Source organism: Puma concolor, chromosome B4 (assembly GCF_028749965.1).
Source record: "Puma concolor isolate L17-30 chromosome B4, mPumCon1.1.hap2, whole genome shotgun sequence".
NCBI classification, from domain to species: Eukaryota; Metazoa; Chordata; class Mammalia; order Carnivora; family Felidae; genus Puma; species Puma concolor.
Window position 1 is genome coordinate 137,080,678 of NC_141673.1, and position 9,056 is coordinate 137,089,733.

Consider the following 9,056-nt stretch of genomic DNA (forward strand, 5'->3'; position numbering starts at 1 on the left):
ACACCTCATACTTTTCCAACTTCAGGCCTTTCCTCTCCTGGAGTGTTCCTCCTGAGTCTTTCACGGGGCAAGCCCCCAACCGCGTGCTAACTTACATCACACCTCCTCCAGGAAGCCTTCCTCACCACCATCCTCTAGGAAGAATTGCTTTCTTTCTTTATTTGCTTTCTCCTGCGTTGTCTGTCTCCCCCACCCCATCACACACACTCAGTGGATGTCCCAGGGGCGCGGAGATCTTAGGGCAAAGTGCTCAGCAAGTATTTGTGAAGTCAAGGGAAGGAGGCGCAGCAGATGTGAACGATGGCCAGCTTTGGAGGGAGCAGCTCTGCTTTTCACTGGGGTATTCCTCCACATTGCTTATTTAGCAACAAGAACACTTTTTCTTTCGTTTCTTCCTTTTCTCTCTTTTTTTTTTTTGGCCGCTCGCTTTTGGTATTTTGGGTTCAAGATACCAACCCCAGACCAGTTCAAGATCCTAAGAAGGGGACAGACACACAGGAACAAAAGCAAAATGGCCACAAAGTATGACTCCAGGCGACTGATGGAGACGGCAGGGAACAGGGCAGGAAGGAAGGGCAGGCCGAGTGCACCTGCGTCCAACTCGGTGGGGGCTTCGGGGTAGCCAAAACATTAAACAGATCTGTCCTTGAATGCAAATATCCGGTGCCTAATGTAGGAGGCTTTGGCGCCTATCACTGAAAAACAGCCTCTGGACCCACTGAAGTTGATTTGTGATGATAATTTGCTGGGATAAAAAATGACCAACAAGGGACACCAACTTCTTTAGACGGAAGACGTCATCTCAGGGAAGCCTGGATATTTGAGCAATTCCTAATATTTGTTCTTTTCTCCCCTTGAAAGAATGTTGTTTGTACGTTGTGTTTACCTTAGTGCAAATCCAAGCGGTACTGTAAGTTGTTGGTTTTTTTAGATTTGCTGCTTTTTGAGAAAATGATAATGATAGTAATATAAACATAATTAACATTAATCGAGTGCTTCCCTCAGGCCCTGTGCTAAGTGCTACATATATTATCTCATTAACCCTCACGATTACTTAATGAGGTAAAAAGTGCTGTACTCTTTTTTTTTTTCTTCCTCATTTTTCAGTGAGAAACTGAGGACAAGAAAGATTTAGGAACTAACTTGACATTTGCGGGCCTGTTAATGGTTTGGGAGGTTTCAAACCTAGATCCGACTGACCCTGGAAGCTTTGTCTCGGGGCTCTCTTTCTTGCAAATGTAAAACTTTCAAACTGGATTGGAGGAAAAGAGATCTATATATGCAGATTTAAACCCTAGTTCATGGTAACTCTGATTTTTCCTCAATTTCTGGATTTTTTTTTTTTTTAATGTAATAGTTTGCTGTGAAATGTACTGATAACATACCAGGGTATCTGAGTGGTTCGGTCGATTAAACGTCCAACTCTTGATTTCAGCTCATGTCATGATCTCGCGGTTCTTGAGTTTGAGCCCACGTGCACCCTGCTTGGGATTCTCTCTTCCCGCCCCACCCCCCTCTTTCTGCCCCTCCTTCCCTTATGAAAAAAGAAATGTACTGATAACATTCCAAAAATGCTTCTTGATCCAAAACACAGCTGATTTGGGGTTCTCGTCTTGCTTTGACTTCGGCATCATTTTGTTAACAGTTACTATCTAAGTAAGAAACTCTTGATAAAAATGCCCAATAGGTATCAAAGGGAAAACCCTTTCCCTTCATTCCCAGCCCCATTTCCAAGAGGTGACTGTGATTAGTAATTTCTCGTGTGATCTTCCAGAAATTACTCCCAGGTTGCACGTCTGCATAGATGAATATACACATATCTTTGCAAACAAAACACAAATGGACTTATGGTAGAGATAGTTTCCTCCAGCTTGCTTTGTTTTTCATGAAAATAAAAATGCACTTGGCTTTTGACTCACCAAAGAAAAATGTATGCGTCGATGCATGCAAAAAAATTCTTTGCAATTCATTGACCGTAAGAGAACAAGACTGGGAATCACGCTAATCCATAAAATGGATTCCCATGCAGCAGGAAAAGATTTATATATGCATGGAAATGGAAAGATGCCTTTTGTTGTTTCTTATCCTTTATTTAAATTTTCTAAGTCAGGTAATGGAAAACACACACGTTTCCCCCCATTATGTTGCCGAAAAAGACCCACTTAACACCTATAGTTCTGAGGCCACGGACAAGGCGATTGCTAGAAATCTGTCTCTGAAGCAATAATTCAGAAAATTTCCTTTGCCACCTGTAAAACACGTGTCTCTCCAGGTACCTGTGATGCACGAACTACTCGTTTTTTCTAGGCGCTTCCTTGGCGAGAAAGATAAAGGCAAGCGATTGTCATGAGTACGTCTGCTTGCTCGGTTCCAGCCCTTTTTCCAGAGCCTTTCCTACTATCCCCGTAACATAGATTAAAAACACAAATGAAACAAAACGTAATAGTAAAAACGCGGTCTAAACTCAGTCTAAAAAAAATAAACTCAGTAAATTATTCAGCCAGTGGGTTATCTTCCTTGAGGGAGGTTTTAAAAGTTTGACGAGGGGCGCCTGGGGGGCTCAGTCGGTTAAGTGTCCGACTTCGGCTCAGGTCCTGATCTCGCAGTCCGTGAGTTCAAGCCCCGAGTCAGGCTCTGTGCTGACTGCTCAGAGCCTGGAGCCTGTTTCGGATTCTGTGTCTCCCTCTCTCTCTGACCCTCCCCCGTTCATGCTCTGTCTCTCTCTGTCTCAAAAATAAATAAACGTTAAAAAAAAAATTAAAAAAATAAAAATAAAACTAAAAGTTTGACGATACTCTCAAAGGCTTTCTTCGCGGGGAAGACTGTCTTGGCGTTAAACCTCCTCCACCGCGTTGCCACAATTGTGCCTTCTCACTCTTCGTGTTCCCTGACGTCCTAGGCTTTTGTCTTAACGTGCCAGCTCTGGCCGCGCCATGTCAACCGTTGATTCAGAGGTAGCGAACGGAAGGTAGGAGCATCTGAGAACACTTGCGGTTTATTATTTAAATTGATCTCCCCTGGGGTGTTATTCTTGATCATATAGTGCTTTTAAAATCATTGGAGCCAGGCATGTGTTTCAAAAATACGGTAGGGACGCCTGGATGGCTCAGTTGGTTAAGCTTCTGACTCTTGGTTTCGGCGGAGGTCATGATCTCAGTTTGTGAGTTCGAGCCCCACGTGAGGCAACTTGCGGCTGGTGTGGAGTCTGCTTGGGATTCTCTCTCTCTCTCTCTCTCTCTCTGTCCCTCCCTTGCTCACACACACACCCTCTCTCTCAAAAACGAATAAATAAACAAACAAACAAACAAACAAATACCGTAAACCTGGTTCAGGGCAAGGTGCTAGGCTTTTACCTCTCAGCAGGGTCCTGGAAACCCTTCGCTGCAGCTGGCAGTAGCCCTTTAGTTGCTGAGTGATGGAAAGTTCTGGAAGGTCCAGAGAGTCCTGGTGAGAAGCCAGGGTGACCAGGATGTCTGGGAAGAGTGGACGCTGGGGGGCTGGGGAGCGTTGCCGTAGTTTAACAGCTGTCACAGGTAACTGTTAATTGGCAGATAACCTTAATTAGGCAACAAGCGAAAAAAGACTGACGCGTCCGGAAAAAACCAATACCGACAATCGGAGAATTGAAAACGTTTCATTCAGCACGCCTTCATTGAGCGCCTACTGTGTGCGAGGCACCGTACCAGCCATAGGGTTAGAGCAACGGCTAACATGGCACCAGCCGGCCTGCCTAAGACCCGTGGTCTAGAGAAGGAGGAAAAGCTGTGCAAAGGGGAGGGATTTATTCTGCTGCGGTAACTTAATCCGCAAAGGGGAAGGTCTGAAGGAGAAGTTCCTTATTGCAAGGCGGGATGGGGAAGGACCAGCCACTACCCACGGCGATTAATGAAATAAATTGCCCAGAGAGAAATCGCTGTTAATCACGGGGAAGACATTTTCCCTCTGCAAGTGTGATTAGGGACTGGCACAGGCCGATGGGTTAGCGTCAGTGGCTGTCCCCCCGGGGAGACGGGTGCCCGCACATCCAGGGTGGGCCATCGCCCCTGCGGTTGTGTTCATTGTCGGTGCTCTGTGTCAAGGAAGCACCGTCTCTGAAGGATTTGTATCCAGATCATGGGCAGAGCTCTATACTTCTTCCCTACTAACCAGTTCTGCAACTGGAGATGAGTCTTATCTCAGAGTCATCTCAGTCTCAGGACTTTCGAAAGGCCCTGACTGAATCCTCAGCCCCCGCGCATCGGCAGACGGACCCCGTCAGAGGCTCCGGGCCTCGGCGAGGACCTTTCTTGGTCTCGTGTGGCGCACGTATTGAGTATAGATAGCAGATATCCATTGAGGGAACAGGCCCTGTTGCAGAGCAAATATCAGACTATCTTCCTCCCGGTGGCTGTTCTCCCCTCCCCGCCACCCCCCCCCCATGTGTCACTTTGTGAAAGCTGCTTGTTTTGTGGAAACAAACACATTTTGGCTTCTTTTTGGCTCAGTGCAGCCAGTGGAAAAGCCAAGTTGAATCCCATTCTATTTCATGAATCATCCTTCGATCTGCCAGCCGAATTCTGGCTGAGGACACTTGTTTTAGGAGAATGAGGTGCAGAGGGAAAAGCAAGCATGTTGATTCTCGGATCCCAGGCCATTTGTGGTGTAGTTAGAAACACAATGTTTTGACTGAAGAGCTGATCACATCTGAGATGGGTGTCAGCAAGGCAAGATAAATATTGAGCTTTGTGGTGTAATTTAATGGAACCAGAGCTTCAAGGATGAGCCATTTCAAGTGCTGTGCTCTTGGTATGAAATCACTCTTCCCCCCCCCCCAAAGCTCCTTTAAACAACGGAGACATGAAGTCACTCTAGAAAGTTCCACCGCCTGATATGAAGATGTATGAATATGAATAGGTGCTTCATATGCGGATGATTTTTAACTAGATACAAAATACTACTCACAATATGAACTTCATGGTGGATGTGTATGAATAATGAATACGTACTCCGTATGTGGATGATTTCCCACTAGACGTCAGATACTACTGGTCACTTGGGCATCTCATAGGCGGGGAGAGGAGAAACCCACCACGCGCAATTGATCGGAAGGTCACAAACGCCAAGATATGTTTTGGGAATTTAGTATTTTGAAAATGTGTGCCCTTCTCCCTGTAAGAAGCCAATTTTATTGAAATGATAATCTGTGTGACTATGTAAAAATTCGGTGTGGCTACTTCTGGCTTCACAGTGCTGGGATTTTATTAGAATGATAGGAAATTCTAGAATTTTCTTTTCTAACGGACTGGCATAAATATAATGGCCTTCTTCGATTCACCTCCTGGTGTATCTGGTGCAACGTGACCCTATAAGTACCCTGTGATTAAGCCCATGTCTGTAGGTCCAGTGTAGAGATGAGCCTAGGGTGGCGTCTCCAAACGTATTTGTTGACTGAGTGAATGGAGACACAGCAGACCAAAAAAAAAAAAAAAAAAAAAAAAAAAAAAAAAAAAAAAAAAAGAATCTGGCACTAAGACAGAGGATCCAGTTTTGGTAGGTCTGTGTGCTCTATGTTTTCTCCCCATGATCTAGAGAGATGTCGCCCTTGTGTGCAGAAGTCCAAGTGTTTCAAATTAGGAAACCTTATGGGAGGTGTTAGGTTTCCATCGCCGCATGATACGTTAGCACAAACGCGGCAGCTTAGAGCAACACAGGGCACCAGCTTGGAGTTCTGTCACTTGTCCAGCACGGCTCACCTGGGTTCCCTGCTTCTGATCGCACAAGGCTGAACTCAGAGCTCTCCCCCGGAAGCTATGGTCTTCGTCCTGGCCCGTGAGATTGTCGCAGAATCCAGTTACTTGTGGCGGTATCTTCCTCCGCGTTGTCATTTACCTCCACGCGAGATCCCACGCGTGGCTCGTCTCCTTCGTGAAGCCTCCTTAGATTCCTGAGCCACGGTGGGCTTTTCCTGTTTTACGCGTGCTGCTTCTGACGCGCTTTGTCTTCAGACAACTTATTTAGACGATTTAAAGTTCTTGGCGTGGTTTACTTTACAGATCCACGCTACCTAAATTTGTAACATCACGCATAAAGGGGACGGGGCCATTAGCATCGCCAGTTAGTCACCTGGAATCTTCCTTAGAGATCACGTTGTCTAAACCTATAGTTTTAAATTTTTTTTTTTTCAACGATTATTTATTTTTGGGACAGAGAGAGACAGAGCATGAACGGGGGAGGGGCAGAGAGAGAGGGAGACACAGAATCGGAAACAGGCTCCAGGCTCTGAGCCATCAGCCCAGAGCCCGACGCGGGGCTCGAACTCCCGGACCGCGAGATCATGACCTGGCTGAAGTCGGACGCTTAACCGACTGCGCCACCCAGGCGCCCCTAAACCTATAGTTTTAAATGCACAACAGGCTCCAAGGTTCATCCGAGTCTTAGAGACAGAGCTCTCCCTCATGTCTCCTGTGGCCTTTAGCAGTGATTCAGTAATTATTTGAGAAAGAAAAAAAAATAAAACGGAAGGCAGTATGGAGGAAGGGAAGGAGGAAAGGAAGAAGGAAGAATGTTGATATTTTTCCTCCGGAAGCTTTTCTACATGTGTCTCCTACGTGGAGAACTACGTAAGTGCTAATTTTTCAGTCCTCTGCTGTATCCCTGGAGGAATATTTCTCAAAAGTGTGCTCCAAATTATCCCAAGATTCCGACACCAGCAGAAGCAGATCACAGGAGTCTGAGGACGTTGTGCAAAGATGTCTCCTATAAGCAAGATGCTTTACAGTTATATGTTTTCCTCCTAAATTAATGCAAAATTTGTATTCTCCATAAGACATGTCCCTTTAAAATAAACGTAGAGAACAGAGGTGCCTGGGTGGCTCAGTCGGTGAAGCATCCGACTTCAGCTCAGGTCCTGATCTCAAGATTTGTGAGTTTGAGCCCTGTGTCGGGCTCTGTGCTGACAGCTCAGAGCCTGGAGTCTGCTTTGGATTCTGGGTCTCCCTCTCTCTGCTCCTCCCCCCACTCATTCTCTCTCCTTCTCTCTCTCTCTCTCTCAAAGATTAATAAGCATTTAAAAAAACTTAAAAAAAATAAGCATAGAGAACAAACATGGAAGTTAGTATTTTCCCTCACCGTGTCCTTGTATGAAAGCAATGGGGATGGGGTCAAGTTTTCTTCCATGATCTTGGCGACTCCCAGACATAACCGCTGAGGCAAACAGACCCATCTTTCAATTAGAGTGCTTGATGTATGGAATGTTTCGGGTCAGATTTTATTTGAGCAGTAGGTTCGATATCGAAAAGAAATGGAAGACTAATGTGTAGGCCAATGTTTTGTGATTTGTGTACGTGTGTGTGTGTTTAGGAAGCCAGAGTTTAGGGCAGATCAAAACCACGTGATGTAACTGGAACACGTGTTTGGGGAAGATGCATGTAAACCACATAAATTCCGGTGGACACAGCAGAAGTAACACACAAGCTCATCTGCTTCCTCCCAACAGTTCACTAAGATGATGTGATCTCACACACACACACACACACACACACACACACACGGACACATTAAAGAGCAGACAAGGACACAGCAACTGAATTTTGGAAAGCAGTGAGGAAGAATACCCGGTTTAGCAAAATGAAAAATCAAGGCTTAAACTCAAGCAGGCGGTTGGGGGAGCTTCTAAATAAGCTTTTCATATCCCAGAACCGCAGAAACACTCGACCTGGAGGCACCCGCTTTGTCTGAAAATGATGGGGCTCAGAACAGAAGGATTGAATGGAATGCTGAATAAGAAGTTAGACACCTCAGACCCTCTGCCCTGTCATGCCCAGTCTACGGCCTGCCCTTCTGCCATCCTGACATTAACAACCTATTGGGGTTAACCATGGCCCAGAATGACTTTGGACATGAAGACACCAGGGACGCCATTCTGAAAACAGGAGGTTTAAGTGAGAGTCTAAGCACTGCGTGTTGAACCCACAATCTCTGAGCCTTCTTCCCCACTCATTGTCCAGAATGTTACCAGTAGGAATCATACCCCCCTCCTCGGACAAGAGATTGGTGGAGCCCATCTGGAAAATTCAGTCTAAGAGAGGTAACTGATAGATGGCAGTTTCTCCGTGAACGTCTCCATTGGAATGACCCTACAGTGACATCTATCAACTGACAAGCAGACCCGCACTCACAGCTTTTGGTGAATACGTTAGCACCTCCCTCTCCAATGCGAGTAGGTGCCACAAGCCACCATTTTGTGAGGATATTTAACATAGAAGACAGAGTACAAACCAACAAAGGAGCTTGGAGAAAACAGAGATACACCTGTTTTCTAAAAGAGAAGTGTGAGCTTCTGGCAAACAGGAATTAGGACAGAAAATAAGACGAAGCAGGGATTTTATTCTATTAGGAGCCTGCTAGGTCTCCTGGGCTATGTCATATAAAATTTTTGACAAAACAAATTAAAATTAAATTGAAGAGCAGAAATATAACGCCTCATATTAAAAAAAAATTATTGTTAATTGGACACACTTGCACCTCCACACTGATGCCATGGCCACCTTTGCTGTAGAAATGACCACGTAAGTGTTCACCCTTCTGGCTCCTTTTTCAAGTCTCTGCGAAGTCAGGAGCGACATCTTAACTGCTTCGCAATGAGATGATAAGGGAAGGAGATTATATGGGAATCTCGTAGATACCAGCACTGATACAAACAGCAGAGCAGGGTTTTCTGCGTGGACACTTGGATGCAACTTTTTCTCTTTGGGGATTATCTTACTGTGCCTGGACAGCAGATCCTTGCGGATCGCTTCTGCCTTTGAAAGAAATTGGGCTCCTCGCTATTTTCTTGGCCTGACTGAGTCAATGCGAGGTTTATTCTCTGATCTACGTTCGTAAACCTCCTCCCGTGTTCACAGTTGCTCTGGTGACAGGTCAGCCCTCCTGGCCCAGTGCCTGCTGCTCGGAAATCCCTATTCTTTTCATAGTAGCGTAGAACGCCTTCTTTCCTTTACTTGCTCTTTGATTTCCTTACTCACCTTCTTCCTTAGCGTTTCTTCCTTTTTCTCCCTCATTCTACCCGTGCCTCTTTT